Genomic DNA, 15,132 nt, shown 5'->3' with positions numbered 1-15,132 from the left:
CAAGACGCAGAACCGAACTAGAGTCAGAAGAAGAACTAGACTCAGACGATGACAACGATGAGATCACAGCTGAACTCATCAACTTGGTAAGAAAGCTCTACAAAAAGAAGAAGGACTTCAATAAAAAGGACATCAAGAAGGTGATCCAGTCCAAGAGGTTCAACCAAGTTCAAAGGCGTAACTTACATTCACTGATTCCCATATTAACTCTTTAACATCATTTGGCACCTGCTTCCATGATTTGTAAGTTATTAAGATCTTTTCTCGAACGAGAATGCCAATGTAGCTTTACATTTCACCCGCAAATTCTTCAACTGGCTGTCCAATTTTATTGAAGCTAACATCCTTTTTAATTCCTTGGACCCTTAGCCTAACAAGCCTATCCAAACGTGTACGCCCCCTCGATGTTCTTGTTGACTCTGTTTCTATAGATTTCATTGAAGTTTGACCCTCACAACTATTGTTAGTGCCAGAATATGAAGAACTTTCTTTAGCCTTCTGAATCCTCAGTAATCTCTTTGCATTAGCTGCCATAGTGTCCACATCCAAATTCTGATGAGAACCCTATTTCCTGCAAAAGGCAGCAACCTGTTAGGCATTTAAATTATAGAGAAAATAAAGTAAGAATGAAGACAAATGACAGTTATATTACAATAAGAATAAATATGTTAACAAAATAGATCAACAAACAAAATTTACACACAGGTTAAACAATATATTACACTTAATTATTGTCAATCTATGTCCCATCACAGTCTTCACGAACGCATGATGGTTCATTTTCATCTATGCCATCAACGTCCATTGATTCCATTGATATAAACCCTCCTGTGAAACTTGGATAGTGGATTGTAGCATTTTCCAACTCATCACCATTTATGTATTCCATGTGATCCCTAGTAGAAGTGGCAAGTACAACATGCCATGCAGGATCTTGAGGATCTTCAATGTAGAATATCTGTTTTGCTTGACTCCCCAAGATAAAAGAGTCAGATTTAAATCCAATTCTGTTGAGGTTTACCAACGTGAAACCAAGGTCATCAACTTTAATACCGGTATTATTCTCAACCCAATTACATTTAAACATCGGAACTTGAAAATTGTGATAATCGAGTTCCCAAATTTCTTGAATAGCTCCATAGAAAGTCATGTCTGACACAATTGGATTTTTGTCCTTCGCATTAGCAACTTGCATTGTCTGTGCAACTAAGCTTACTCCGGAGTTTTGAACAGCTCGTGTATCATCGCGCTCTTTTGTATGATACGTAACTCTATCAATCAAATAACTAGAGTACTTCAACACTTGATTGCTAGGTCTGCGCGCTATCCATTTCAATCTTTCTGATATTTGAGAGCTGGAATTGCCAACTGCTCTCACACGATCACGTAACCAACCAATAAACGTCCGGTTATGCTCATCTTGTAGCCACTTTTTGGATTTGGCTTTATAAGGAAAGCTTGAGTTCAAAAATTCCAGGTGCTCCCTAATGACATATTAGGGATAAGTTAACTAATGGAATACTAATAAGTTAATTAGTAGAATGTAAGAACAGTGCAATAAATATTAATAAGTAAGAGAATTACTCGATATAAGGATCAACGTCAACATCATTTTCCAAGACATAACGATGTGCTTGATGCAACTCATCATGACAAGTTGAGTGTAATATTGAGCTAGATAGAGGCCTAGTAAGTTGTACTTGTCGATACCTTGATGGGATCCCAATTGTATGCACACTAGACATGTAATCCGAGCAAAATTCCACTGCCTCTTCAGCAATATAACATTTGGCTATACACTCTTCAGGACGATTGTGATTTCTCACATACCCTTTCAAGATCTTCATGAATCTTTCAAATGGGTACATTTGCCTATACCAAACCGGTCCACACAATTTGACCTCCCGTACAAGATGAACGGTTAAATAAATCATTATATCAAAAAAAGATGGGGGAAAATATTTTTCAAGCAAACACAACACTGTCACAATCTCTCTTTGCAAATCATTCAACTTCGAGACATATATCACTTTATTACATAGCATGTTGAATAAGCCACAAAATCGAGTGAAAGTGTCTCTAACATGTTTAGGCAAGACATCACGGATGGCGACTGAAAGTAATTGTTGCATCAAAGTGTGATAGTCGTGTGACTTAAGGCCAATAAGTTTCAAGTGTTTCATCGACACCAGATTTTTAACATTGGATGAATCCTGTGGGGACCTTTATTCCAAACAAAGATTTGTAAAGTTTTTGTTTCTCATCCTTACTTAGTGTATAACAAGCCGCTGGCAAAAAGGTTCTCTTCTCCCCCATCTTTGGTGCCAAATCAATCCTCAAATTCATCTCCACAAGGTCTAGTCTTGCAGCTACTCCATCCTTTGATTTTCCAGGAATGTCAAGCAAAGTACCGATCAAACTTTCACACACATTTTTTTTCAATATGCATTACATCAAGAACATGCCGAACATGTAGATGTTTCCAATAATCAAGTTCAAAGAATATAGATTTCTTTTTCCAGCATGATACAGTTTCACCTTGCTTTAACTGAAACTTCCCATTTGCTTTTCCCGAATGATAATTAATTCTTTCAACTCGATCCAAAATTTCATACCCAATTAATGGTTTCGGTGCGGGGTTAAGCTCTGGGTTCCCATTAAATGCTTTTTTTTTTTTTTTGCCTTCGATAAGGATGATTTGTAGGAAGAAATCTTCTATGGCCTGTATAACTCATTTTTCTACTATGCTTCAACCTTGTCAAATATGTTTCTTCACCACAAATAGGGCATGCACAATATCCTTTCACAACACAACCTAACATGTTCTCATATGTAGGAAAATCATTGATTGTCCATAGTAAGACAGCCCTAAGCAAGAAATTCTCTTCTCGACATCCATCATATGCATCAACACCTATATCCCATAATCTTTTTAAGTCATCGATCAAAGGTGCTAAGTAAACGTCAATATCATTTCCCGGTTGTTTGGGACCTGAAATCAACAAAGGCATCATCATAAATTTTCTCTTCATACACAACCATGGAGGAAGGTTGTAAGTGATCATCACAACTGGCCAACAACTATATGCAGAACTCATCAAACTATGGGGATTGATCTCATCTGCTGATAAGGCCAATCTAAGATTTCTAGGTTCAGCAGCAAAATCTGGCCACTTGTGATCCACTACTTTCCAAGCGGGCGCATCAGCCAGATGACGCAAGTAACCGTCAAGTACTCTTTTATCATCATGTCAAGTTAACTCCTTACATATCTCCTTGTTCCGAAATAATCTTTGAAATCTTGGAATAGGTGGGAAGTACCAAAGGACCTTTGCAGGAACTCCATTTATCGTACCTTTTTTACCCAACTTCCACCTAGACATCCCACATACAGGACAATTAGTCAAATTCTCATGCTCCTTCTGGTATAAGATACAATCATTAGGGCAAGCATGAATTTTCACATAATTCATCCCTAATGCACATAAGCTTTTCTTTGCATCATAAAATGATGAAGGCAATTCATTATCATCAGGAAGCATTTCTCCAAACAAACTTAGTAAATCTGTGAAACTTTTGTCACTCCAACTATATTTTGCCTTCAAGTTATACAATTTCACAAGTGCATATAACTTTATAAATTTGGCACACCCCGGATATAAAGGTTTATCAGCATCTTCAAGTAGCTTATGAAATTGGTTTGGATTCTCTGCATAACTATCAAATGCAGCATGTACCATATCAATAGGTTCCTCGCCAAAAGATTTCTGTTCATCTTTCATTGAATTATTGTATTCAGTCTTTTCACCATGCCAAATCCATTTATGGTATGTTAAATCTATACCATTACAACACAAATGTGCCCTTATAATGTCAACATTTCTCTTCTGCAGATTACCACATCTTGAACATGGGCAAGGTATTTCATTCGGATCAGTAGCATTTCGTAATGCAAATTGCAAGAAAGACTCTACCCCAACCTCATATTCATGTGATAACATATTCTTTGACATCCAATCTTTGTCCATTTTTTATAACTATCAGCCTGAAACATGTCAAAACCTACCTTCAAAAAACTATACATCATACAACAAGTTCAAAACACAATCTCAAGTACCAAATACTATAATAAAACATTCAAGGTAATAGAGTAATACTCAACATAAACCAACCGGACAGAAATGTGTTGTGTGATTTTGTGAGAACTAATTAATAAATAAATGGTGATATTAACAAATCTTGGGTATACATATATACAAGAGGATCAATTGGAAAGATTATTGGCTAACAAACCCTCACCCTAGTTGTTACAATGCCTCTCAACTTATTTGTTCATGTTATTATCTCAACTCTTGATCTAATCTAATGTTTGCATTTATGTTAAAAAATACATGTGTCTTGATCTAATCTAATTATTTTTTTAAAAAAAAATATTCCTTAATAAAATTAAATGAGCATAAATAATAAAGATGGCATTAATTAATTATTAAAATAATGAGCAAAAAATAATGAACTTCAGATTATGAAATTCAATAAGAGAACAAGCTATAATTCAATGTGCAGTTGTAAAGGATGTAAAAAGCCTAAACTTGCACTAGATAAGAAAAAAAAAACTAAAAATGAGCATGAACGTACAAAAGTGTCAACATATGTCTAAAGAGCCAAAGGAAACAAAATTAAATGTGTATTGAGCAATTACCACAAGAAACCGACTCCGTTCACATGGAACAGAACAAAAAGCCAAGAAGCTCATGGAAATGGGAAGAACAATCAAACAGGCAATGTGTGAAACAACTATAAACTTCAATCAGTAATCAAAACAAAAAGGAAGGACTTTCTTCATTTCCCTTCTACCAATTTTCTGTTCCCCCAAGTTCCATCTCCGTCCATCAAGTGGCAAGCCGTGCAAGACCTAGGAAACCTATCCGAACACACTATTTCGACCAATAAAAGTGAATAACAAACAGAAATTGATGCTTAAAATCAACACCTTCAGAGATCAAACACCACAAACTTTGACATATGAGCAGGCAAATGGCATGATGAAACAAATCAAAAGCTAAAAATAAGAAGAAAAGAGAATGTTGAGCTTGCAAATACAAGCATAGTGGAATCAAAAGTAGGTTTTGTTTTTTGAGACAAAATTTATGAACGAAGACAAGACCTAGGTTATGGATCTACCTTGACTATAGCTCTAGCACAAATCCAAAGAAGACAAGACCTAGGTTATGAATCGACGGACTAGGAGTGCCACCTTTGCCAAAGAAATACACCTCGTCCGATCAAAAGGTTCCACGAGCGAAAGAAGCAGCAATGGAAGGTCAAAGGGCCTCGTCGAACTCAGAAACCCGCTCACCAGGGAACGAGAGGAGCACACCGTCGTGGAGGAAGATCCAAGGGAGGCGTGAAGAGATTGTATGAGGAGAGGGAAAGAAAATTGCCTTAGGTTCGGGAGCGCGAAGGAAAAACATAGCGCCGAAAAGAAAACAGCGATGGAAAGGAAAACAGCGAGGGGGGGGGAAAATGACCAAATTCAATTACAACGGTTTTTTCAAAACTGTTGTCGTAGCCGCTAAAAACGCGAATAAAGACAACGATTTATAAAACCGTTGTAAAAAGTGTTGTCGTTTTAAAAAAAAATCGCTCAATGACAACAGTTTTGCCAAAACCGTTGTCTTTTATATTTAATGGGGAGTTCAAAAACAACGGTTTTGGCAAAAACCGTTGTCTTAGAGCAAATACGCAATGCTTTCTCTTAAAATCGTTGTCGTAGGGGTGTTGTCGTTTGTAGTTTTTGTTGTAGTGCAAGTCTTCCTTTGCCAAGAGGTCGTACCTCTGGGACTTCGTCTATTGCCAAGTCACACTTGGACTTACGTTGCCAAGACTATACATGCTTGGACTTACACTGCCAAGACTCATCCTTGGAGTTTCCTCCTTTATCAAGATCACACTTGGACTTTCCTTGTTGTACCTGTATCCTGCACATTCACAATGCATATCAAATACAACAATAAATCTAACCTAAACCTTTGCTCAAACATCAAAACTTAGGGTACCCAGATTACTCCAACAATAATATTCAAGATTAAAAATTTTAGATGTTCACATATATAATGTTCTTCTTTAAGGTAATGTTGATTAAAAATAATAATAAATTGAGGTGTTTGAATTTGATCCAAGTACCTTAACTCTTTTAACTCCTTCAAAAACTAAAAAAAAGAAGAAAAAAAAGAGTTGATGAAGATGCCTCTAATACATTAGAGGCGTCTTGATTTAGGACACGCACAAATCTACGAGGCGATCGGCAGTAGAGCTATATATACTTTTGAAAAGTATAATTAATGTAGCAAGAATTTATATCACTTGTTATTCATTAGTTTTTGTGTCATTTTGATATTTTAAAATTTACAATTTACACAACAATTTTTAATTAAATTTATTACATGAATTTATTTAAGTATGAGCTCTCTTTTAGGCAAATGTCATATCATCATTTTTTTTATCAAAGACTTTTATTTAAGATGGAAGGAATTCTTTATTTTATTAGATGGGGCGGAATGAGAAAAATATTTCAAGGGGCTGAATTTTACTGATAATGTTTTTTTTATGGTTAAATAAATATATATAATATTTTTTTTTTTGAAGGCTAGGTAGTTACTGGTTAGGGTTTAGAGGGAAGTAAGTATTTATCTTTCCTTTATTTGGGAGAGAGGAAAAATTTATTAACCTAATATATTACTTTGTTTAGGATGAAAGGGAGGATAATGAATATTAAATATATAAAATTATCCTTACCTTTTAACAAATATAATTATTCATTTAATTTTTTTAGAATGAATTTAGTAATTAAATTAATAATATTAATAATTTGATTAATAATAATAATAATTAGTTAATGATATGAAAAATAAATAAATTTAAATATATAAAATTTATTTAGTAATTTTCAGAATTTAAAATAGATTGTATATAATATTTTTAGAGGATAATTCTCTTAAAATTTAATTAAAGCATATTTAAATTAAAAATTTATTGACTAATTAACCTAGATTTCAATTAATTCCTTAACTTTTATTATTCCTACGCTGACTTCCTCTCTTTGCTCTCTTTGCACGCATGCACACTCACCAAACACTTCCCCTCTGCTTTGTACGTCTCCTGCACGCGACGCCGCCGTCGCCGTGAGTTGTTGCCGGAGAAGACATCATGCCGCTATAGTGAGTTGTCGCCGGAGAAGACGTCGTTGCTGTCATGAGCTATCACAGGCCGTGAGTAAATTTTTGTTTGGGAAATCAATATTATGAAAGAAGGATAAAATCGAGCTGTCGGACAAAAAGAATGGGGCTAAAAGGCAGCCCCACAATCAAGATCCGTCATACTAGACAGTTCCGACAGACGCATAGGAGCTAAAGCCCCCCACTGGATTGGAGGACATGTTATTATTATTATTTTTACTACGTTGATCATCAGTGTTTCTAATTAAGTAATCAAATGATCCGCCCTTGCCAACAACCAAAGGTAAACTAAAATTTGTGAATATTAAGTGATTGGAGAAATTAAACTACGAAATATATAATTTAGTTTAGTTTTTTTGGAAAGGGCATATATAAGAAGTATCCACCCATATTCATGAACATCTGAGTCCTAACTTGAATATAAATAAATATTAAGACATGTGAAATTAAAATTAAAAAGATTTCTAAGATTCATAAAACTAAAAAGACCTAAATGAAGCTTAATTGCCTTTTATTTACGATGGCATATGAAATAATTAAATTGGTTTTAATTAAACTTTAAGATTTTCACCATGCATGATCAAAATTCAGTAGGGAGAAAACGCTCTTCGGGATCAAGGGCGAATCTTCATACATTCCCCCTAGATTTTTTTTTTTAATTTATTAGGATGATTATAGTTTATAATTTTACCCCCTTATTTATGTAATTTGCCCCCTTCTGACCCCTAGTTCAATAATTTATTTTCTTTTGGGTACATTTTAATTTTTAAGTGAAATTTATTTTATTTTCAATATTTAATCAAAGTATCATCCATTTTGTGAAAAGAAAAGTAGACTCATAATAAAAGAAAAAAAAACTCAATTAAATAAGAGGAGGCTTACACGAGAAGTTGTACTTGTCTTCTTTTTATTTGAAAGATACACACACGATGAAGATGTGAGGGGATGGGTAGCCGACGAAAAATGGCAAAAGGGAAGATTTTTTTCTTTTTATGTGAAATTGCTCTCCCAACTCCCTATCGGTAAGATTTTTTTTTTCTTGACTCTTTTAAATTCAATTGAAGTTTTTATCTATTTACATTTAGTTGTAAATTGTAATTTAGGTTTGATTATTAATGAGTTGAAGAATAGTATTATATATAGAGAAATTTTTCAAAAGAAAATCTATAACAATTGAATCTTCGCACCCCTAATCAAAATAGGGTTATTGATTTTAAAAACCTTCTAGTAGACCCTGGACAATGACCATCAATATGGAGTTATGATGCTAATGATAGAGAGATCGAGTATGAATGGCATTTATTAAAGAGTCCTTGTCAACTTATTCTTCATGACTTTCGACAAACTGAATTAGGAAGTGTAAAAAGAAGATTTGTTATAAATTGATTTTAAAAATATCTGCATTGGTTGGAGTATATCATATCCAAAAATAGTGCATATTGTTTAAGTTGTTATCTTTTTAGAACTCCAAGTAACCAAGGTGAGAAAGATTCATTTATTGGCGATGGATTTAAAAATTAGAGAAAGAAAGAGAAGTTTGATTAACATGTTGGTAAGTATAATAGTTTTCACAATATATAAAAATTGAAATGCAATGATCGAACAAATTAAAATCTTATTGGAGTGTTCCTGCTTTATTTAATAGAAAGCTAAATAAAGATAGAGTTGAATATCGAACACGGTTGAATGCAACTATTGGCTGTGCTCATTTTCTATTGAGACAGGGATTATCATTTCGTGATTATGTTGAATCTAATTTATCAACAAATAGAGGTAATTATTTGGAACTTTTTTATTGACTTGCTGAATACAATGAACTTATGTAGAAAGTTTCATTTCAAAATGCTCCTTAAAATTGTCAATTGACTTATCTAATATTCAGAAGGATATTTGTGTTGTTGCTGCTAAAATTACTTATGCTTTTATCAAAGATATTGGTAAGATATATTTGTTGATGTAATCATGCCAAAGGAAGAAATTTCGATAATTGACGATTATTTAAGTTTAGGCTAATACATTGGATCTAATATGAGTTTGAGTTTGCAGGACTAAGAAAGTTGAGGATCAGATTCCTGGCAAGAGAAGTCCTTGCAGGTCGGAAAACCGGATGCAAGGCAAGAGAAGTCTAAGGAGGTCAGGGGACTAGATCTTTGGCACAGGAGAAGCCTTTACAAGTTGAAAGACCGGATGTAAGGTAAAAGAAGTCCAGGGAGGTCGAGAACAAAATTCTTGGCGGGGTAATTGATAATCAGCACAATCAAAGTGTGTTAATCGATTAAGAAAAATACTTAATCGATTAAGAGGGGGTTAAGTGATTGGGTCAATCGCTTAACAAATCTTTTGTTTGAAACTGAAGGTTTCCTAATCGATTACGATAATCGATTAGGGCACCGTAAGCGATTGGATCAATCGCTTACGGTGTCTTTTTGCTTTGAACAAAATGCTTCTGTTCGGAGCTTAAGTAATTAGCTTAGTCTCTTACAGGATATTTTGCTTGAAACAGAATAATCCCTAATCGACTGATCTAGTCGATTACGCTAATCTTAATCAATTAGGATAGGCGATTTAGAGGAGTCACATAAATGAAACACGTACCAAATTGACTACTCTAATCGATTAATATCGGGTAATCGATAAGATCACTTCTTAATCGATTAAGACTCACAAAACGATAAGAAAAATGACTCCTTGTAGAGTTTAAGAACGTTCACGGATCTTGTTTTTCAGACACTGTTCCATTGTGATCAAATTTTCTCCAATGCTCAAGCTCAAGCTCTCACTAGTGCTACAATCTCAAGCCACTCAAAGAAGAAGAAGGTGTACTTAAAACCCTAATCTTTTGTCTTCTTCTTCCTTATGAGGTGTTCTGTGGAGAGGAATATTTGTAGATCATTGTATAAGGTTTCTCCACCTTCGGTGTTGATCCGAGAAGGAGAAGTTTCATAGTATAAAAGTGTGACCGTGGTGTGGACCCTTAGATTAATCACCCCAAAGAGGTGAATACCAAGTAAATACAATGAGTTAGCATCGCCTTCAAGTTTTCGTTGTGCAACATCAAGATAACCAAGAAATCGAAGTGAGTCATTCACCCCCTCCCCCCTTCTAAGTCAACCGAACAAGTAGTATCAGAGCAACGTTGGCTTTTGAGGATTCACCTCCAAGGAAGCACAAGTTTAGAGCTACAAGATGTCATTGAAAGAGGGACACAACACTTCACGACCACCATTCTATGAAGGCAACAACTTTGCTTATTGGAAGAGTCGCATGGAGCACTATCTCATGACTGAAATTGACATGTGATTTTCAATCACGGAGGAATTCACGGTGCCAATTGAGGATGGAAAAGTGCTTGAATCATCAAAATGGGATGTTGAACAAAAGATAAAGGCTCAAGCAAATGCTAAGTCGATCGTGACTCTTCAATGTGTGTTGAGCTTAGAGCAACTCGACAATGTTGGACCCTTCAAGAGTGCCAAGGATTTGTGGGATAAGCTCATTGAGCTAAATGAAGGCACCAAGGATTCAAGAATTTCAAAGAGAGATCTCCTAATAAATCAACTTCAGAATTTCATAATGAATGATGGAGAAATGGTAAGTTCACTATATGGGAGATTCAAGGAGCTCCTAAATGATCTCCATTTAGTTGGAGAAAGTGCGGAGAACCGAGTGTAGGATCGAAAAACACTAGAGGAGGGGGGTGAATAGCACTCGTGACTTTCACTTTCGTTTTAAAATAATCGATCAAAGATACACAGCAGAATAATAAGAATAAAACATAAACTCCAAGATTTTTACTTGGTTCGGAGTCTGTGGCGACTCCCATACTCGTTGAATGTTTACTTTGGGCAATTACTATCAATTCACAATATTACAAATTAAAGTACAATGATTAAATGTAGTAATGGAAATTATACCGACAACTAAGAATAGAGAATTTTAGACTTCTGGTTGTCGGAGTCGCGTTACGACTTTATCGGATCATCTTTTGAGCAGTGCGCGGTAGAAAGATTGCAAGTTGTTGTTTTGTTTCTGCTGTTGCTTGAACCAACTTCAAATAGCCCATTAAGGGCCCCTCCAACATCCATAGGAGGCGCCTCCAGCAGGTATTTCTATCCCCTCCGCGTCGGTGCCGATAAACTCCGCTTCCTGCGCTGCTTATCCACTCGAAGGTGATAGATCGTTTGGAGTACTAGAGGGGGGGTGAATATTGCACTATTTAAAACTATTCTTTTTTTATATATCAAAGTCGTGCACAACGGAAAGTAAAAAGAGACAGATTGTTTACTTCGTTCGGAGCCTAACTCGACTCCTACTCGAAAGCTCGCGGTCCTTGACCGCACTGGTGAGCAAACCACTATAACTCTTCTTTCTGAAATTCTTCGGAAAGAAGCAGATCGTACAATGGAGCAAGATAGTAACACCCTACTATCTTGCTTAAATGAATTACAAATACAAGCTTAAAATAAATTTTACCGACACATAAAATAGAGATGTAGCTTAGGTCGGCACTTCTGGATGATGTAGCTTGCTGCACAGATGAAGACGAGATGATTGCAGAGCAGGAATTTTGATCAGAAAAGTTATTCTTGGCCTCTGACTTCGAGCCTCAATTTATAGGTATGATGGCTGTTCGGTCGACCGATCCCTCTATTCGGTCGACCGAACCAACTCCGATTCCTTCCAACTGGAGTCTGACGCTGGCTCGATATTCTGCATTAACTGGACTTCAAAGATTCGGTCGACCGAACATGCTCCTTTCCTGTTCGTCGAGATTTGCCGTGATCTGCATTTACTACGCCTTTAATATTGATGGTTCGGTCGACCGATCAGTGTAGTTTCCTTCTGCATCTGATCGTTGCTGATCAAACTGATCTGTGCTGAGTCATCTTGGTTCGATCGACCGATCCTCTGATTTGGTCGACTGATCCGGCCAAACCTGCAACACAGTATTAAGCAAAGTATCCCTATAACACAAAGGTTATCACAGTAATATATAATGCATAAGTATGACAATTAGGACTGTCTTGATCTCAACTTGGAAACCTTTCCGGTTTCTTTAGTTGGATCAGCGACCTTAAGCTGTTCCCTTTAGGAACCCGACCTCACTGTTGCTCTTCCAGTTGCATACCTCAACTTACCTGCCAAACATGATCCTCCATATATGTTTGGTCTTTTGTCTACTCAGTGTCTGATCGCCTAATCCACTAAGACTTTTCCTGCAATACCATATTAGCCAACAGCAATAATAGTAATACAGAAAACAATGGTAAACCTAAACCTAGATTTACCGAGATCCGCTGGTCCGATCGACCGCGCGCGGTCGATCGAAAATCATCCGATCAACCTTGCTTGGAGTTCACTCATCCAAGACTTCTCGTTACCTAAGGTTACTACCCCATAGGGTTTTCTCAACCTGGCTTCACTCACCAGGACTCAGTATTCGGCTACCCATGGATCAAGTCCTCCAGACCTATCCACCTGACTTCCACGACATACCGAGATTTCTCTTACCTAGCCTATAACTAGGACTCAGTATTCGGCTACCCAGGGATCAAGTCCTCCAAATCTATCCACCTGGCTTCCACGATATACCGAGATTTCTCTCCTTGCCTAGTCTCCAACTAGGACTTCCCTAGATCAAACTCCATACTTAAACATACTTAAGCATACTTAAACATATTTGTCTGACATTAAAACCTTAGAGGTCAATTGCACCAACAGAAGGTGCCTCCAAGCTCCATGGAGGGCGCCTCCCATCCATCATCGAAGGCGCCTTCAGCAGCCTTGGAGGGTGCCCTCTGCCTACTTCCTACGCAGCTCCAACCAAGGCGCTTGAGGTGCCTCCAGCAACCCTAGAGGGGCCTCAGACACTGTTCATCCGAGCATATCCTTGTGCAACTTCATTCCTACAAGATATATTAGTCCACAAACAAAGTATACCTTGCAAAACAAAGTTAGAACAATAAAATATAACAAATATATACAAGTATTTGATAGTCACCGGACTGTTCGGTTCTGACTTCGAGTTTCTCCTCCGAAAATCCTAGGTCGAACCGACGCCTACTATTCCCTCACCGGGGAGCGCGTCCTCACCTACTCCTCTCAGGAGAGTTTATCTGTTGCCAGATCGGTCCTCCAGATCGACTAAACTTTCTTCCTAGGGTTACCACCCCCTAGGGTTTTCCACCTATCAAACCGTAGCTAGGACTTTCCATCACCTAGGGTTACCATCCCCTAGGACATAGGGTTACCGCTCCCTAGGGCTTTCTACCTGCCTAGAATCCACTAGGACTTTTATCTAAGATAACTTAGGACTTTTTTGCAAGCTCAATTAACCTTTTTACATAATAATGCAACTTAACTTTGGACCCTTTGACATAATCAAAACTTAGGTTTGATCGTCGGATGCTTCCCGCACTAATATCGAGATCTCATAAGGTATCCACTAAAATCCTTCCATAGAAACTCATTATGGTCATCCATGGTGGATGCCTATAAAGTTTCAAGGGACTTGTCAACAGTAAAGTTAGATGAATTATTTTGTGAACTTGAATTGCATGAGCAAGCTAACACAAGTCATAAAGAGAAAGGTATAACATTGGTTGCATGTGAAAAGAGTAGGAAGAAGCACAAAGAGAAGAAGGAGAAGAAGGAGGAGTCATTTTCAGAATCTGAGCAAGATAGTGATAGTGATAGTGATAGTGATAAAGAGTTATCATCAAGTGAAATGCCAAATTTTGTTCGAAGAATGATGAGGCACTCAACGAAATTTGATAAGAAAGATGTCAAGAAGATCTTCAATGATGACAAAAGTAAAGGTAAATCTCTTGTGGATTTAAAGTCTAAAACTGATGTCATTTGTTATGAATGTAAGAAAAAGAGGCACTACAAAATGGAGTGTCCAAAATTGAAGAAGTAAGAAGAAAATATTAAGAAGAAGAAGAAGAAGGCCTTGAAAGTCATATGGGATGAATCATCTTCAAGCTCATTGGAAGAAGATGAAAGAAAGAGCTCAAGGCATGTGACACTCATGGCCTTAAGCCATGTGAAAGATAGCGAAGGTGAAGATAGTCATGGGAAAAATAAGGAATCTTCAAGTGAGTCATCATCTAGTAATGACGAGGTAATTTCTCCCAAGCTTGATAAGATGTATGCTATACCATTGCATGTTTAACTAATGCTCTAGTAAAATCAAAAGATAAGGTTAGAAAGTTACAAAATAAATTGAGATTATTTAAGAATGAAATTGCACCATGTGAAATTTGCATGAGTCATAAAAATGATATAATTAAATTTGATGACCTTAAGAATGAGAATGCATCTTTTAAATTTCAAGTTGATGATCTTAGAGGTGCTTTAGAAAAGTTTACTTCAAGTTCTAAATATTTGGATATGATTCTAGAGACTCAAAGGTGTTTTTACAAGAAAGCGGGTTTAAGGTTTAAATCACAACATAAAGAAATCAAATTCATGTCTTTAGTTAGTAGAAATCATACTTCAAAGGTAAAGATTGTGCAAGTTTGGTTACCCAAGTAATTTTTTGTTAATGCTACCAAACCCAAAATTTGGATACCAAAATATTTAGTTTATTGTGTTTGAACAGACATATGATGAGGGGGAGCATCCAACAATATAGTTTATAGATAGTGGATGCTCTAGGCACATGACGGGAGATTCATCAAAATTTTCATCATTTAGACACAAAAGTAGTGAATTAAAAGTCATAGGAATTGGAGATATTAGAATTTCTAAAAAATTTGTGATAAAAAATGTTTTATTAGTGAAGGGCATGACTTTTAATCTTCTATGTGTTAGTTAACTATATGATTCGAGTTATAGAGTTGAGTTTAACTCATCTCAATGCCTAATCAAGCATAGTGAACTAAACACCATTATA

This window comes from Zingiber officinale, chromosome 2A (genome assembly GCF_018446385.1).
Source record: "Zingiber officinale cultivar Zhangliang chromosome 2A, Zo_v1.1, whole genome shotgun sequence".
NCBI lineage: Eukaryota > Viridiplantae > Streptophyta > Magnoliopsida > Zingiberales > Zingiberaceae > Zingiber > Zingiber officinale.
This window is presented reverse-complemented; position numbering follows the sequence as displayed.